The 19,416-nt window shown below is 35.3% G+C and overlaps 1 protein-coding gene and 1 pseudogene across 1 annotated transcript in view; one reads left to right on the top strand and one right to left on the bottom strand.

Annotated features, from left to right (window-relative positions):
• Positions 1–19,416, top strand: part of LOC141432975 (uncharacterized) — a 518,418-nt gene that overhangs the window by 453,966 nt on the left and 45,036 nt on the right. The gene's annotated exons all lie outside the window — the stretch shown is intronic.
• Positions 9,287–13,664, bottom strand: LOC141432318 (uncharacterized; annotated as a pseudogene).

Below are 19,416 nucleotides of genomic sequence, written 5' to 3'. Positions count from 1 at the left end.
GACATTTTTTTTAATTATCGGAATCGATTGTGCTCCTAATTCTGAGTAGAAAAAACAATATTTTTTCCCAAAAAAAAATAGGTACACTTTTTTCTGAAAATACTCTTTAACTGAGTAGGTGTTAAAAGAAATAAAAATATGATATGATACATTATTCTGATTACCTTTACCTCTTTATACCCGGGTAGAAACAAAAATCAAGTCAGTCCGGAACAACAGATACAGAGAGTCGAATCTTTAGGGGCGATTCGCTTCCTTAATACAACTTCTTGGAGCCGCAATCTCTTTATCTGCTTAATCTTACTGCACAAAATTTACTTGGAACTCCACAAATACATTTGAAACCCACGGCATCCGTCAGGGGGCGGTCGCCATCGCCCACCATCCCTCACAAACGTTACCATTTGTTTCCATTCCCTGGCAGCATCGGTGTAAATCGCCCATTCTTATTCGAAACGAGCCCCTTCCCGTTAGATGGACATTTGTATGGGCATGGCCTCCTTTTCGTAAAAATTTAGGCATTGTTCCTGCACTGAAAATGTTTTTTGAGCTTTTTCTCAAAAATATTCTCTATTCTAGCGCTCATTTTGGGATTGCACCATTATTTGCATTTCTACTCTTGCATTGTTTGCTTGAGTACTTGAATTCAGCTTAACAATGTTAACTTTGCCATGACCGAATTTGCAAACCCAGCTGGTAACAACCCTAATGAGATGGCTGTGACAAATGTTGTGGTAACCCCATTTTACCAAAGCAAATAAGCCTATTCCAATTGCTGAGAACTTTCAGGGATGAAGCAAATCCGCCCTTAAGTATTATCTTAATAAGCTTTTAGTAAATTTTGAAGACAAAACAAAGGATTCCCATGTCGGGGCAGATATTTGTATGAAAAAATACGAATGTTTGTTCTCGGGTCTTGGGTGTTTAATATGTATTTAAATATGTATCTATCTATGTAATTATATTTATCCGTTGCGTAGTACCCATAACACAATCTTTGCTAAGCTTACTTTGGGACTAGGTCAATTGGTGTGAATTGTCCGATATTTATTGTGTGATATTTATTTATTTATTAAAAAGTTTCCCGGAGAGTCTAAAATAGACATGCGATATTTTTCATAACGCTAAGCTGTTATACTATGCTCAAGAGAATTTGATTTGTTTATTTTGTAAGAAAGATAAAAAATACGTCAAAAGGTCGGCATGGGTAGCATCTCAGAAGGCATTATCATTTTTCACTTCCACGCACGGTACATCCCCTTTTCCAATTAGTGCTCCAGTGAGTTATGGACCTGGAGCGGTACAATTTGTTTTCCACTTATTCCAGCTTTTAAATTTTTAAATATACTTTTTTCTCTGTATATCGATGTGATCCAGGCATAATATTTAAACCTTAAAGGTTAAACCGTATTATATATTTGACACTTATATCTAGTTGGGCGTAGAATATATCCGGATATCATTCCCTAAGTGGATGGAAGTGGGAGTAGAACTTTGACGTTTTTGGAGTTGGAAAAGTGAAATTTAAATTTTGGCGTAAATATTCAAAATAAAGAATTGCATACAATAATTTTCATGGCAACAAGTGCGTATTGCATGTATTTTCTTTTCAAATGAAAAAAAATAAGTACATTTGACAAACCGATTGCCCAAATGCAAATAACTGACTGCCCAAATGCCAAGACAGTTCTAAAAGGCTAAAATTATCAATTGCATTTGTGTTTTGAAGTTGCCTTCAAATATATCGCCATAGACAAGAAGTAATAAGGACGAGTTCAATGAAATTCCCATTTTCAAGGGACTTTATCTTCAGGCCATGACTATAATTACCAAAATCTTCACGCTTGACATGCAAGTTAATAAGTATAACAGCTTAGAACTCTATTGCTAGTTGTAGACAAATCTTTATTCAATGAAAGCGATAAAAAAGCTTTACCACAAATTTTAATTCACAATCAAATTTTAATTTTAGTAGCGGACAAAGCTATTAAAATTTGCGTGCCGATTTGTACCTTTTATCCTTTTGTTCATTAAATAAAAATATAATAATAATAATAAATTCATTTATTTCAGGCAACTTGGCCCATACAATAAATACATTACAGACTAACATACATATATTATTTATAATTAAAAATATTTAAAACCAATTTGGTGACAAAACGGCGTGACCCCGTTGAGTCACCGTCCCCGACGTCGCATTCATCTGCGATATAAACCTACTTACTTCTTTTTACCTCAAGACTAAAACAAAAGCAAGTCTAAAACAAAAGACAACAAAGGCTGTGCCAAAACTTTACTTTTAGTCATTTATTTTCAGTGTTCTTAAATATTTTACACTTGACACAACTTGTTTTTTTTTTAAGACGAATCGTCTCTCTGGGCTATCTGCGCCGTCTAAAAATATTATATTATAATGCTGAGCAAAGAAAAACTCTTACCTAATAAAAATAATTGAAACTCACAAGTTGCGTGCAATAGGCGGCCTGAAGAAGGTGGGAACCCAAAACGATTTGTCAGAGAGAAATACAGAAATATCTGCTGGCAACGGCCGCGTGTTTTGAGATGGCGTCATTCTATCGGATTACCTTCCTTGATTTGTCAAGAGTTTCCCTTCCCCGGCTCGCCTTAGGGAATAACTATATATACAAACCCTCGGAATGGCCTATGGCGTATGAATATTGTTTCTTTTTGTTAGATTTCATTGTTTGGTAAAACACCGAGATTTTATCGCGGCGATATCAGGGAACGGGGCTTTTATCGTAGGTATGTGCGCAGTTAACGTGTTACGTTTTAGTGCGTATCCGCGTAATGGCATGTGTATTGTGTATCTTCATTGACGTACTATGACAATTCATATTACACTAGTACAATTCAAAAATATCTACTGATTTAAAAACGACCACTTGCGCTTATTAAGACCATGGGACAGTAGCACAGAATACAAGCGTCTATTCAAACTATAATAACGATAATCTTAGAATCCTGGTCAATTTAGGCATGATGGAAAGTTGCAAAACAATTTTAATGAACAAAAAATCTTGACACTGCCATCAATCATTATCGTGATTGTCAAAAAAATGCCTTAAATGCATTAAAACTTAAATTTAGGTATTATTCTCGCAATATCTCGAATAGATTACAAAGACCAGGTACGGATTATGCACTTTGGTCCCTTTGCAATATCTCTAAAAATATCCATCCAATATACCGGATTTTTGAAAAATTGGAGTGATTTTAATAGGTTTAAAATTAAGTTTAAGTTTCTTCCTTATAGAAAAATACTACTTATTACTCCTTCCGAGACTTTTTTCTAAAGCATTAAGCTTCAAAAAAGAATTGTGAATTGTTCACCATATAATATTTAAGTTATATTTCAATATTTGAGGTCAAGTGCAAATATCGAATAAATGCACAAAATGAGTGCCCAAAACCATCAACTGGACCAAATTAAGGAGTCAGGAGACCAAATTATCATCATAGCAAAAATCATTTATCATCTTCACATAGCGCTTTGACGTCATACAGAGTTATAGTTTGTATAGTCAAGTGTTAGATCTAGAATGTAGGGCAAGTGCTGAACTATCCTAACCTAATCCTGAGGGTGTTGACTGCGGTTCGTGGGCGCGGGTGATAGCGGCGGCAGACTTTAGTTTATATCCTACGCAGCTCAGCATGTGACGTTTGCTCACATCATCAAGTTAAGAGCGGACGCGATCTGGAATAATACAAATAAATTAACATTCAATACACAGATTTCCTATTTACCGGCGCACATTTTATCATTGTTATGGATGGAACTCCAAGTCTTTATTTTATCATGTCTTAAATGCTACGTTTAATAGTAGATTGTTCAACAAGGGACTAAAACAAGCCGTAATGACGCGAGATGCTTAGCCCGCCCGCGCAGAGCGAGGGTGACTATAGTTCGAGTGGCATTATGGTTGTTTAGTCTCGCGTTAAACACTCTGGGTTTCTCTTTTATTGCTTTAAAAGCTTGCATATTTTAGCCATCAGTTTCAAAATTGAAAACTATTTTAAAACTAATTGGACTATGCATAATAATATGAATTAATCCTTAATTTAATTAAATAGATTCATATTCGTAATTATTAATTGTGTTTCACGAAATTAAACCGTTTTTGTTTAAAAATTTTGCACAGTTGTCATTTTGAGGTTATTTCCACGCCTAAAAACCCTTCACTCACAAACACCGTGCTGGCTGTTTAGGGGTTTACAACGAAAATTAAAAAAAAAATACTTTAATCCCTAGAGAATAAAAAGGAGCTTTAGTTCCGATATGCAAATACTAAAGTTTAATAGCATGAGAAGTGAAAAAATCTGACCGTCACTGCCTAAAAATATCAAAAAAAAAAAATTTAACAAAACCTGGCCAACGCTCGACAACGAAAACAAGCCTGGCAACTCGAAAAAATACGTTTTCTCAGAAATAAAACCAAGCTCATCGACTGTTCGCCCCAATCGCCCCGTAAATTACCACATACTAATGTACCTTTTTATCAAATTTCGTAGAATTCGTTAATGCTGCCTCCGAGATTCCGAAATAAATATACAGGATGTATGAACTTCTGGATAGGTTGTATCAGATGAAAGAAAGTTTTGTGGGTTGCTATATTTAACTGTAGTAATATTTTTAACTGTTCAATTTTTATTTATATATAGAAGATTATACACAACACAAGATACAATAATATGATAGGAAACAAAATTAATAAAAACAACATAAATATACCTAACTATAAAAAGAAAACACCATCTAGGAGGCCCTCCTGCGGCATAGACCCCAACACACTGGCGGCATTACCTCTCTGTACAGTTAGAGAAATTCGCTGGGAGAGGTAAGCGCCAGCTCTGGGGTCTCCTGAGGTCTCTATCAGCCGGGACGACATGGCTCCCATGAAGGCCTTCATGTCAGCCGACCAGGGACCCATTGTCTCCACTGCGAGCGCCGCAAACTCATAGTCCTTTAAAAGAGAAGAGTATTTGCGGCGCTTGAGAACTTGGGCCTGGTCAGCTGCAGCCCCGGCTTGTGAGTGGGTTGCATATTTTTTGTTTGTTTGTTTCTTTCCTGGCAACATCAACGTGAAAAAACGGGCACTAAATAGTTGTAATCTGCAGGTATTCCATAAATAAAGTAGTTAAAAATTCGTCTCCTTATCATTTATTGCATAACTTTTTATTCTCTTTATAATATGTTTTATAATATAATGACTTCTCTGACAAATTCTCTCTTCAAATTCACGAAATATTAAACTAAATTAAGGATTAACCCTAGACTAACCTAGCTTGCACCAGTTACTTCGCCCTCATTGTAGATCGTCGTATTTCGTGGAAATTTCGCTAAATCTGTCCTTAGTCCTTGTCTTTATTATAAATGGAACCTCTTTGTACAATTTTCGCACTCTAGGTTTAAGGATCACTCACGTTTTTTTTTATGATATGTGGATATTTATATCGGTAATAAAAACATAGGTACTCATAATTTTCTTTATAAGCTATGAAACTTTATTTAAATTATAGATTAATAACCTTGATTTAGATATTATAGATACTTTGTTAGTAACCCCAAAAATTACAAAATTTCTATGAAACTCAGAAGCTATATAGAGTTCTTAGTAATAAAGATAAAAGACGTCGCTAAAGTGTCATAAGTGGTTCTCTGTTTTTCGCGTTAACTATATTGCAATATAGTTAACCTTTACCCTTTAACCTTAACCTTAACTTTAACCTTTCGTCGGCCATAATGTAGGTATTGTAGATACCTCGACTAGACTAGACTTGCACTATTACTTATTCTGTGATTACACTAGATATATGTGGGTGACCCGTGTATGTAGTAGTAATAAAACTAGAGTACTATTTTTTTAACTAGTGTTTACCCGCGGCTTAGTGTTTACACATAAATCATTAGATGAATTCAAATTTCGGGTTTTTTTAAATTCCCGTGGGAATTCCCGAAAGTTATATCGTGGTTTTAATTGATGTTACATTAAAAAAAACATGTCAAATTTCATGACTTTAAGCCCAGCAGTTATTGTTTCGAGATTTTATCCCTATCCCGTGGGAATATCGGAATAAAAAGTAGCCTATGTTTTATTCCAGATGTCCAAGTATCTACATACCAAATTTAATCAAAATCTGTCCAGCCGTTTCAGCGTGAAGGAGTAACAGACATACTTACTCACTCAATCACTCACAAACTTTTGCGTTTATAATTAGGTATAATATTAGTAGGAACATAACAATATCTGCTATAAAAGTGTCGTACACATCACAATGTTCCTGAAGTCAGAATCACTAATCGCTGTTTAGTTAACGTAACGTTAATGTTCAGTCTCTAACTGCCTTCTTCATAAACAAAAAAAAAACAGTTAGGTTGAGGGTTCCGTACTTCTCTGTGTAACCAGTCTGAATGAATGCTTCGCATTTGATCGCAAAAAAATAGTTTGTTTGTAACAGGGAAAATAAAAGAATTTCAAAGAAAAAAATCTTATTTATCATTAGTTTGGTATTTGTTTGGTGGCTTCTCATTCCTTTGTTTTCCAATATTCCATGGAGTAGGTCAAAATATTTTTTCGCACCCTCATTCAGCTGTATGGGAGCCCCCTTTTTTGACATTTAAAAATATTTTTTGACAATTTCTGTATGGCTTTTATTAAAACGAAATACTTTTATTTGTGAAAATTTAAAGAATATAACTCTAACCGTTTGGCTATAAAACCTATGTGACAGACCAACAGACGGACGGACACGTTAGTGAACTATTGATTTGTACCTTTCCGGTACGGAACCCTAGAAATATAATGTACCTAATAAAAAAGGAGGATCACCTGGTACCTATAGATATGCGTGTAGAGTTATACCTACCCATCATAACAAACATCAACTTCTAGTTAATCTCCTCGAGTAAACTACTAAGTTACGCATATAAATTAGACGCATCCCAGTCCGGGTAAACATAAACAAACCAATTTAATTAAAATCCTCCGTCAGCTTCCTTCACACGATATCACACACGCAACGAAACGCTGTTTTCCTCGCCAAGTTTGCCAACCACTCGCGATCGCATCGCATCACAATGAAACGAAGTTACTGCGAGTTGCTCGCCGCGAACTACTCAGTTATAATAGATACAGAACTTGCTACAATTGTAGGACGTGACTGGCATTTGTCACAGCGTCGACTTCCAATCCTCTGTTTGTCCTATGAAAGTGTCCTGTATATTATCGAGATGTTGCCGAGGTAATGGTAATGGTAAGTATGTATTAAAAGGTAAAAAATTAAAAGTTATAAGTTTAGGTACATTATAAACGTTTAAAGTATGTAGTATTGAAAAATCTGTTCAAAGAAATAGCAAAATACATAAAATACGTTTTTCATAATGGTCGAAATACAAAATAAATCGGGTAGAAATATCTCGGGTGAATTGAATCACTTTCCACCCTTGGTTATCAATCTATTATTCGTTCATATATTCAATAAGCGTTCCTTACGGTGCAATGAAATTTTCGGGAATTTCATATTTAAATATGTGGACTTGTTCCAAATTAAATCAATTTATAAAATAAAGGTGTCTGTGAATTTAATGCAACCAGCTTGTAGAAAAAAAAATATAAAAAATATTTTCATTCATTTGTTTTACAAGCTGGACAGTCATTAGCAAAATGGAAATGACAATTAAACATACGTTTTACTGTTTAAACTTATCTATGTATTCCCGAAATTTACAGTAAGTACAACCCTTGTACGCAACAAAGCTAGAACCCTGTTGGCAAACTGTTTAATGAGCGTCTAAAAATTAATGCTTTTCGTAGAAATTCATCAACTAAATTAATATTAGGTATATCATTTGTCTATTATTTTCAGTCACTTGTATTTGCATTCATGTTTTGTTATTACTTCAAGTGAAAATGTATAAATAAAATGAACCTATTGAAATTTTGGGCCAATCCAAAAAGTCCCCGCATAAATAGATATTCGGCCTTTTGTTCTTAGTTCAGCCCAGTAATGTAGACAAAGGCATTAAGGCACTTAATGTTGATTGTCCCAGCCTAGACATAATTCTTGTAACAGAGTCTGAGAATACTGATGGCGTCGACTTATTATTCGTTTTTCACGATCTATGTTTTATTTTAGGACATTGGCTGCCAGCCATGGAAGTTTAATACTCATTTAGGAGGACATAATTGTGTGGACTGACATTTAAGAATAGGTCTTGTTTTCTTGGCGTATAATTTAGCAACTTAGCTAAATGGCGTCTGCTGTCTACCATAGACAGTATTATACGCCATATTTTTTGTGATTTCTGTTAACTTCGTTACATGGCTCTGGGAATTAACTTTTTTCTTGCATAATAGAACTTCACAGTCTTTGTCAAAAGTTAATTATAAAATCCACAAACTTGACATTAACGTGACATGTAAGATAGACATCAAAAAACTCACTATTTAACCTTCTTTTGCTAAATATATGTACGCGAATTAAAAACACTTCAGTTACGAACTTTAAAAGACTTCATATTTAAATTAAGAACTTTTATACTGTTTTACTGCGTTTTACTGTGTTTTATAATTAATTATCATAATTCTTAATTATCTTCAGTAAAAGTTAGGCCAGTTTTTTTCTAATAAATATCACATAATATATACAACAATTAACAAAAATAAATAAAAATAGAACTAAAACTATCTTAGTCTAATCCTAAAAATCTTTATTTACAAAAAAATATCACCCAAGTCGCTGCTTTTGGGCAGTGGGTGCCCATAAGGCTGGCTGCGTTTCCTCGTTGTATGGCAATGCCAATACGTTGACCGAGGAAAGAACCAGCCCTATGGTCACCAGTGGAACGCCAGGCTTAATTTTAAAAAAAAAAGGTTTTTTTGCCTACGACGGACCCTTAAGTGAAGTTACAAATATGCGAAGTGTTGTCTCGTCTGAAGATGATGAGAGTTCACAAGTGTAGTCCCGGCTTCATGACTCACTGACATAATTTAAAGCTAGAAGAAAAAACGCCTACACGGTGCTGCCTATGTTATCTGTAATCCACTTCATTAAGTTTATAGACACACCACTTTTGATTTTATAGCGCAGGGTCAAGTTAGCTTGACTGTATTAGGGTGGGACTCATCATCTTCAGACGAGACAACACTTCGCATAATTCCAGTCGAACTTCACTTAAGGGTAAGTTCGTTTGACTATTCAATTATGCTCATGTTGTCTCGTCTTCGATGATGAGAGTTCAAAGTGTAGATGTTCAAAGAAAAGCTATAAAATCAAATGTTTTATTTTAAATATTTAGTAGAATATTTTGGATAAAACAGAAAAACAACCTAAACATATTACTTATTTCCAAACACAGCTTCAGCAAAATTAACATTATTCAGAATAGGTCTGTTATAGAACCGAGCAAAAATCAATGAATCTCCAGTCCAACCAGCCGTTCTACGAATATCATCAATATTCACTCCCTTAAGATACGCGACGGAAGTAGTAGCGTGACGCGTGCTGTGGGCTGAGAATATTGAAGTATCAATACCACTCTGTTTCATTACACTCTTTACCCAACGGCTAATTGTACTGGCTGTCACACATTTGTGAGGTTTCCTTAACGTAATAAACAAATTACTAGTTGACCTTAAAGTTTTGGTGAGCTCAATATAATTTACCAGAGCCCTGGCTGGGCATATATTGACCCTTTCATTGAAGAATGGAATTGTAAGAAAAGGCTGACACCTATTGGGCGCTGAGGTCTTAATCAACTTATCAATTTTTATATTTATACAATCACTTCCAATAACTATATTTTTTATATCAATTAAGGACAATGTTTGTGCTCTTTGGCCTGTAGCAAGAATTAATAAAGTTGCAGTATTTTTTGTATTTATCTCCAAGTTATTTTGAACTGAATGCTGATTTTCTATGAAATTTAAAAGTATGGACACATCCCATGTCATATTATACTTTGGGGCAGACGGCCTTAACTTGTAAAAACCTTTAAATAATCTCTTTATATTAACTGCATTACCTATATGTGAACCTATGAGAAAAGAAAGAGCTGACCGAAGGCAATTCAAGCTTCCATATGATAATCCGTCATTAAATTTCTTAGTTAAATATATGATAACTTCTTCAGTTGTAGGATTACTTAAGCATATTTTATGTAATTTACAATAATTGGCCCAGTCAACAATACTCGGTAAATATTGCTTCATAGTATTATTTGAAATTGAAGACAACATAATATCCACCGCTTCATTATTAATACCTGAATCTAAAAAGGTTTGCCGGATAATACTCCTGCCATCAGGGACAGGCTCCGATGAAGGGGATGTAACAACCTGGAATTTTTTAAAGTCAGTAAATCTTCTGAGGGTCTGAATACTAAAGGTTTAGAACACAAAAGTTTGGTGAATATCGGGAACCAGGGTTGAGTTACCCAGTATGGTATAACTAAAATACCCGTTGCTCTGTCTGTTATAATTTTCTCTAATGTTTTAAGAACCATTGAGAATGGTGGAAAAGCATAGAAAAAATATTGGTTCCAACATATTGTAAAAGCATCCACTGCATATGCCTCTGGATCTGGATGCCAGGAAACAAATATAGGGCACTTTGTATTAGTTCTTGTTGCAAACAGATCAATTTCAGGTGTTTTAAAAACATTAACGATTTTATCATAATAAGTAGAGCCGAGTTCCCATTCTGTGTGACCTAATTCTTTTCTGGACTGAAAGTCAGCTATTATGTTGTCTTTAGTATTAATATAGGTAGCAAAAATCCATATATTTTTTGATTCACAAAATTGCCAGATTGACTTTGCAATACTATGTAAGTGGGGATATTGAACACCACCTAACCTATTGATGTAAGATACCGCTGTGACATTGTCTATTCTAAGTAATAATTGAATGTCTGTTAAATTCTTAACAAAGCACTTGATACCAAAGAATGCTGCCATGAGTTCCAAGGAATTAATGTGAAGATTAAATTCATCATCAGTCCAAACACCACTAGCTGTCTCAGTCCCACAGGAAGCACCCCATCCTCTGCTAGAGGCATCACTAAAGATTTCCAAATGATAATGGCTCTTTCTTATAGGATTGTGTGAATTTACTACATTCTTAGCCCACCATCTTAGATCTTCCTTGCACTCATGATTTAACTTTGTATATTCTTCAAAGTTGTCATTGTTATGTTTTAATGCCAGGTATTTATTTCGTTCTAGTTCTTTGGTGTATAGGATTCCATACCTAGTAGCAGGGCAAACTGAAATTAAAGTACCTACTACTTTTGCTAAGAATCTAATTTTAACACATTCCTTATTACGCAATTCTTTGATAAGTTTTAGGCAGTTATTTACTTTCTCATTACTAATACTGATTGACATATCAGTACTGTTGAAAATAAGTCCTAAATAAGAACACTTTTGACTTGGTATATTCATGCTTTTTTCCTCGTTAATAATAAAACCTAAATTTCTTAAGAGTTTTGTTGTTGCTTGCATGTTTCTAATACAACTATTATAACTATTTCCAAGACAAAGCCAGTCATCAAGATAAATAACTGAAACAAAGCCTTGTTCCCTAAGGTATGCTGCTATTGGTTTCATTATTTTAGTGAAAGTTAGGGGCGCTGTACATAGGCCAAAAGGAAGGACTGTAAATTGGTAATAATTCCCCTGAAAGAAAAATCTCAGATATTTTCTACTGTCATTGTGCATATTAATCATATAATATGCATCTTTCAAATCTAATGTCATTAAAAAATCATCTTTCTGTAATATTTTGCACACCGTTCTATAATCTTCTAACTTAAAATGTTCTGTTTTGACAAATAAATTTAACTTTTTAAGATTTAAAATGAACCTAAAGGTTCCATTTGGTTTTTTAACAAGAAATATAGGGGAACAGAATTGGTCTTTCTGTGCATCACATAGCTCAATAGCATTAATATTCAATAACTTTTTAATTTCTGACTTTAACTGTTGAACTTCGAGTGATGTAAATTTATCATTCTGAGGAACAGAAGATTGATATGGCTTAGCCTGTAGAGGTATCTTATACCCCTTAACCCAGTTAAGGATAGTAGTATCCTTGGTAATACTGTTCCAAAAATGGTAACAGTATGGAAGTCTACCAACCTGCTTGTTTACTTCCTGTTGTGTTGGTAGGGCCTCTCTTCTTTCTTCCTCTGGAACCGTCCGCCCCGGTAACTGCTGTGTGCTGGCCCCCCTGCTGCTGCTCCGCCGTTCATCCTCACGTTGGTACGAGGAGGGCCCCGCCAGTTTAAAGCCTTATTGTTGGCAGTAAAAGGTTTCCTAGTAGCATTGCCGTTTTGTTTATTATTGAACTTCCTGCTATTATCTGGTATTTTCAGGTCACTGCCTGTCTTTTGAACTGTTCTGGCAGTTTTTATTTTTTCACCGAGATTCTCACCAAAAAGATATTCTTTGGGTTCTGATTGAACAAGAAATTCCTTCATGTCTTTATTTATTACTGACAGGACTAGCGATCTCCTTCCTTTTGTGTCCAAATAAATTGAGTCGCACAGTAATCTGGATGCATCATTCAGATTTTTTATAATATTTAATTTGTGAACTTGTAAATCTTCTTTAATGCATGTCTGTAAGGCTGAACCTAAGCATGCCAATGCAGTGGACACTTGTTGTTGTCTTTTTTCAATTAATTGATCCCTTCGCTTAGCCATTTCCTTGTCTGCCAAAGCAGCACTGACCTCTGGGTTTAATTTGGGCGGGGGACATAAGCTCGCAGTTAACAAAAGCTGGATTATCTTTGGCTAACTTATCTTTTTCTTCTTTCTTCATGCCTTTCTTAAGAATTTCTTGCCATCTCACAACTATTTTGTTGTGAAGGGGCTGGCCCTTTTTATCAATACTGGGTCCCTCGCCCAAAATCTCCAAGATTGAGTCATCAATCTCCTCCTCCGTCGCCAGTCCCGTTAAATCAGTGCCATCTTCGACAAGTTCATCCAAGGCTTCTGGATTAATATTCTCGACATTGTCGTCGTGGGACTCTTGTGACGGCGACTGCAAGCGTGCATCGCTAGCGGCTGCAATGCGAAGAGGATCGTTTAACAAAAAACGAAGGCAATTAGCATAGCGTATGCATTCCACATAACCATGTGAGTTCCCGCAGAACTCCCCTTTAAGGTTAGTGTAAAAAAATTGTAACCAGTGTGTTCCCACAGAACACCCCACAGGCACACAATATTACGTACAACTCGTAATAAGGTTAAGGATGATGAGATTATTCAAATAATAATTATCTTCACGAAAGGAAAAAACCAGAAAAAACAAAAGCATGATAGGAAAAAATGGCGCGTTGAAACATTGCGAATGCAAAAGCGTTTTACCTTTTTCGGACTCCGAATTCTTAATTTTTTCGTCAAGTTTCCTTATCTTTTCCAATAAATGGGTTCTTTTTTCTTCTGTTGATCTTTTCTTCCCCATATTGTTGCACTTTTATTAGAAAATACTATTTTTCCGGAGAGAAACGTGGCGTCAAGTTTTTGACATAAAAACCGAATGAAGTGGATTACAGATAACATAGGCAGCACCGTGTAGGCGTTTTTCTTCTAGCTTTAAAATTATGTGGCGTCAGTGAGTCATGAAGCCGGGACTACACTTGTGAACTCTCATCATCGAAGACGAGACAACATGAGCATAATCCTAAAAATCTTTATTTACAAAAAAATATCACCCAAGTCGCTGCTATTGGGCAGGGTGCCCATAAGGCTGGCTGCGTTTCCTCGTTGTATGGCAATGCCAATACGTTGACCGAGGAAAGAACCAGCCCTATGGTCACCAGTGGAACGGGCAGGCTTCTTTTAAAAAAAAAAAGGTTTGTTTGCTTCGGGTTTCCACGGACCCAACAGCAAAAGCTACAAATATGAAGTTGTTTGCCTGATTCTCGTATTTACGGCCATTTTGCTGTTTATTAATTCATTTACAGTATTCATTGTAAAAGTCATATAGGTACATGGTTATAAAAGGTGTTTCAATTATTATCGGTCAGTCAATGACGCCAGTAAGGGCACTAAAAAATTCAAGTAGGTACTTATTAAATTAGATTATTACAATGAAAAAAAAATATTAGACATAATTATGCTAGACTTCAATTCATGCATTAACTTATTATTTTATTACTCAATCTTATACAAATAATAAAGCAAAATAAGTTTCGGCCGTTGCAGCCGCCGTACCCGCGTTCGATGATGTCTTAGCAAGATGGGACGGCGCCAATGTGTCCACGTGGCGTCCCAAATAAGCGGCCGTCCAGTTTTGTCTTGGACAAATAAAATTCATTTGAACTGCTGACCGTTTACTTAAAGTTAACGGAAATCAAAAGTAACACTTTGTGTATATTTTCTGTATACAATATTTGTATTGTTGTATGAAAGCACCTCCACGATCTTTAATTATATCGATATTAAAAGGGATAATACAAGTAGAGTCAATTTCATACAAATACTCGTAGAGTTCGCGAGCAAAAGACAACGTTCCAGCAAAACATCCATGTTAGGAGGTCCCGAAAATCTAGATCTGTATTCGATATACCTGAAAAAGTACCGTTAACTAAACTGAATGTACCTATAATTACCCTAGACTCAATAGTTCATAAACGGGATTAGGCAAATGTGGCATGGCTCGTCACGTGCGCCTTCTAAACAAGCCACCGCCCGAATACTGATGGGCGATCAATGGACCGCTATTTTGGATGATTTAGCGATTACGTATTGAATGAGCTGATGCCCAAGTGATTTTTCCAGGGTTCGAAAATATCCGATATTTATTATAGATATCAAAATATCGGATATTTATGATATATATCCAATATATATCAAAAGTTTGATATATATCCATTTTGTATGAAAGCCACATTATTGTTTGCACTTTATTAATTACTTTCTTTGTAAAAAATAATAGAGTAAACACAACAAAAACTTACTCTTTCGTAATGAAATTTTTCTGACACGACTAACGCCATTAACGCCGGCAGAAATGTTGCCAAATTTACTATTAGGGAGGATCTTTTAACTACTCCAACGCCATCTACATTTGGGAAGTAGAAATACAATAACAAAGGCCAAAAACTAGCCAAAAATTACTTAATAATATCAAATTTTTAAACCATTTTTGTATTGATAAATATATATATCATAAAAAAACATTTGATATATATCGGATATATATCTTCGAACCCTGGATTTTTCTAATATTTTACTAGATATTTAGACTTTTTAAGCGATATAAATAAAATATGTCTAATTGTCTAATTTATTGAATCAGGCGCTACTTTGCGGGGGTAAGGTTCATATCAATGAACTAAAACAATTACTCTGCTCAGCCACAACCTGCATCTCGTCGGTAGATATATCTTAGAATATGATTACCTAGTCTACCTAGCTTGACTATCAAAATGAAATCGCTTCTATAATAATATATGTCATCATCATCATCATCATTATTAAAACTAACATCGCCAGCCTTTGATACACGGTAGATGTTAATTACATTTGTGACTAGTTACATATTTCTAACAATATATAAAATTCAAAGGTGTTTTTGTAATTTCCGCGTGGGAATTATTTTTCTAAGCCCTGTCATTCTCAGAAAAGGCCTGTGTCTTGTGGTGCGACATATATAGCCCGAGATGGTGATGGTATGAGTATGAACTGTATGTTGCATAAGTATTATAAGTAAACACCTCCGGTAAGTTCGAAAGTTCATAAAGTTTTGAACGTTTCTCTCTGAATGTTCAAGCTGCTTGGCTTCTCTAAATTTTAAACAACTTGTAAGCGATATTGGGCTTTAATGTATTCCACCCGATAGCTCACGCTTCGTGGAACGCATTCTGCATAAGAGTTTCTTTAGTGGTGAGGAGTATTTGTATTCTGTACCCTTGCTTAGCCTGCGGGTGTGGGTATTATTTGTTGTAAATTCCCAGCGTTATGTACGCTATGTTAGTTTAGGGCGTTTATACTCGTAGGATGGGTGAGCGTGTAGCAGACCGCAATTTAATACGAGGATAGATAGCGTACAGGTAGGTCGTCACTAATTAAATTTATTTTATACTTCGTAAGATTAGGTCTACGCAGTACTGTTTAAATTTGTTTTAGGTTTTATACCATAGTGCAGCCATTACATACATACTGTGTGTGTCGTTTTCGTGGAGTTGGGACCAGTTCGTGATAAGTAATTGTTTATTTATACATTTGTATTTTTTCTCCGTAAGTAAGTACGTTTCGAAATGAAATGAAAAAGTGTTCGACACACGTATGATATATATAAAAATTAAAAAAAGAGTGAAAATACAAAATATAAAATTTTATCCTGAAATAATAGAGTTGTTTCCAAGGGCGCGTGATAAAGACATTCGTCACTCACGAATTTGCGGGAAACGGCTAGTAATAATTTATCAAACACTAGAGTTTACCCGCGGCTTCGCACGCGTTAAATATTCGATCTGGTAGATACAATTGAAATTCCGGGATTTTACAATATTCCTCTGGGAATTCCCAATTTTTGTATCGTAGACTTCATTGAGGTTGTGTTGTTTATGTTTAATGTTTAATGTTTAATGTTGTTAAGAACAATATTGTCCAAAATTTAAAGAAGTGGTAGAAATTTCAAGATTGTATCCCTGTCCTATGGGAATATCAAGATAAAAAGTAGCCTATGTGTTATTCCAGACGTCCACCTACCTACATACCAAATTCCATGACTCTTAGCCCAACGGTTGCTATTTCGAGATTTTATGCCTATCCCGTGGAAATATCGGAATAAAAAGTGTAGCCTATGTGTTATTCCAGACGTCCAGCTATCTACGTACCAAATTTCATCCAAATGCATCCAGCCTTTTTAGCGTGAAGTAGTAACAAACACACACACACACACACACAAAAAAATTCGCATTTATAATATAAAGTAGGATTAAACACAATCTTACGGCAGTTTTCTTTTCAACCTATTGGCGCTCTTTGTCGATTAACATTCGCTTTCGCCGTATTTGAAATGACTCCGATTGCAGTCAATCGGTCCAGATCGCTGAAGTGCAATCTAGCCATTAGCGCGACTGTTTTGGCATTCAAATCGGGTTACCGACGCGACATATCGAGAAATTGCACTCAATGGTGAACTCGTGCTGATTGAACGAGCTAACTAGTTAGTGTTTTTGTGTCACTGGAGTTTGGTTTGAAAATCCTATTTCAAATAATTGGAACAACAGTAAAAAAATGACCAAGTAAGAGTCGGACTCGCGCATCGAGGGTTTCGTACGGATTTGCAGATCTTATGTCAAATTTACGTGGCTCTGTCTGTGTAGAGACTTTAAATTTGGCATTTAATTAGGTTATACTAAGAATACACATATTAAGGGGCTACCCGAGGTTTTCATCGATTTCTGACACATTTTGAATCGTATCTCCTACTTTTGCACTACAGATAGAATTATAATTCAAACGGCTATCGGTTCTTCAATCTTTTATCTTAATTTTCGTCTACCGGATTTTGAAAAAATAAATACTTAATTTTGTATGATTTTTTTAAACATCGTTTAAAAAAACGCTTATTTCATATCTCTCTGTATTGACGTGAAAAATCTAACATATACGAAATCTACATATTTCGGTTCGTCTTTGACGTTTCTAAAAACGTGACTAGGGTTTTCATTTGAAACTAATTAACACAAAACTTATGGCGAGAGAAACAGTTTTTTGGCCTAAAATTTGTAAAAACTTTGATGCCAAATATCTCGAAGACTTTGAAATAAATATGGGATACTATATTGCTTAAAGCCGTTGTTGTTAATATAATAAGCTACATAAAACATTAGAAAACTAAGGAATTCAGATCAAAGGTCATTGGGGCATAGGATCCCCTTAAGAAAAAAAACCATAAGTAAAACTTAACTATAAACTAAATACCTAACTTAAAAACTTAATACCAACTAAATTAAATCTAAAAAGGGACGTGACATGATGCCCTAAAAGCAGCATTCCCTCGTTGAATGGCGCTGGCGATTCTTTGAGAGAGATAGCTGACAGCCCTTTGGTCTCAGGTAGTGTCGACCAGGCGATTTTGCACTTCTTTATTTAATTTTGTGCGCCGGGACCCCAAGGGCACAAGGGTCTCAAATCCGACTGCAACGAAATTGTATGAACCGAGACCCTGGTATTTTAATATTTTAAATACCGGCCAAGAGCGTGTCGGACACGCCCGAAATGGGGTTCCGCAGCCATTACGAAAAAATTAAGTAATATTATTCTAAGGATTTCATATTTTGTACGGAATATTCCAAGTTTAGGTATATTTTATACCTTAGGCTGCTATTTACTCTCAAACTACTAATAATTCTCAATAAAACTTAACCGTTTATAGTTTTCCTATATACTTACTACCATCAAATTTTTCCACTTATTGGTTTCGATTTTAGAGGGTGGCGACGCTAGATTTTAATGAAGTTTTGCACTTTAAAGTTGAATATTTTTGCTACGGAACCCTAAAAATGAGAACAATAATGCTCAGTGTTGCGTGCTATAATTCAATAACGGTTGAAATTATAGAAACATACATAATCTATACGGAAACAGAATGTACACACAAAATAAAGCTCTACAATTTCATTACTTTCAACATGAAACTGTCGTGAGACTCACTAATATTTAATGAAATAAACCCGAATTAATATTGATGACGTGGTTGATATGGATTCCGAGGACCTGCGAAGTGATCTTAATCTATATTTCAGTTTGTTTTTTCAATTTCGGTTACGGGATGACCGTAAAAGTATCAAAAAGATTCGCTTCCTTATGCGGAATCAAACGTGTGTCCGCGTTAGTTCTAAACCAACGGTCCGAAACAGGGCTTAAGTCCGTATCAAAGTTCGTCCGCTGCAATCCCGCCATTTTATTGTAAGTCAACTTTGCGTAGTACATCCGTTTTCCTCATCCTCACCCTCAAACCCACTTCGTGGTAGTGGAAACTCCCGTCTAACAATATCCTTTCCTTGTCTGTTGTTTGGAAGAATGTTAAAGCTAGTAAAACTACCGCTTCGCACATAACTTATATTATCCGTCAGCAACCTGATAATTTATAAATCAATCACAAACACAAGAATGCAAAAACAATCAAAACAACACGCTGACTGACGTTTGTTTAAATTCATAAAAGGACAGCCGTAACAATATGGTTCTTGTATGGGAGTCCCTTATTTTTTCTTTTTCTCGTTCTATCTCTTAGCGGTTAAAATTTAAAATACCTACATACTCGTACTCGTACCTCAAACTCGGAATGACAGTTGAAGTAAATATACTGTATATTAACCGTTTACCTTTACTTTCCCGAATTTCACTTGCCATACCAACGTTTGCCATAAA

Source organism: Choristoneura fumiferana, chromosome 11, assembly GCF_025370935.1.
Source record: "Choristoneura fumiferana chromosome 11, NRCan_CFum_1, whole genome shotgun sequence".
Lineage (NCBI taxonomy): Eukaryota > Metazoa > Arthropoda > Insecta > Lepidoptera > Tortricidae > Choristoneura > Choristoneura fumiferana.
This window is presented reverse-complemented; position numbering and strand designations above follow the sequence as displayed.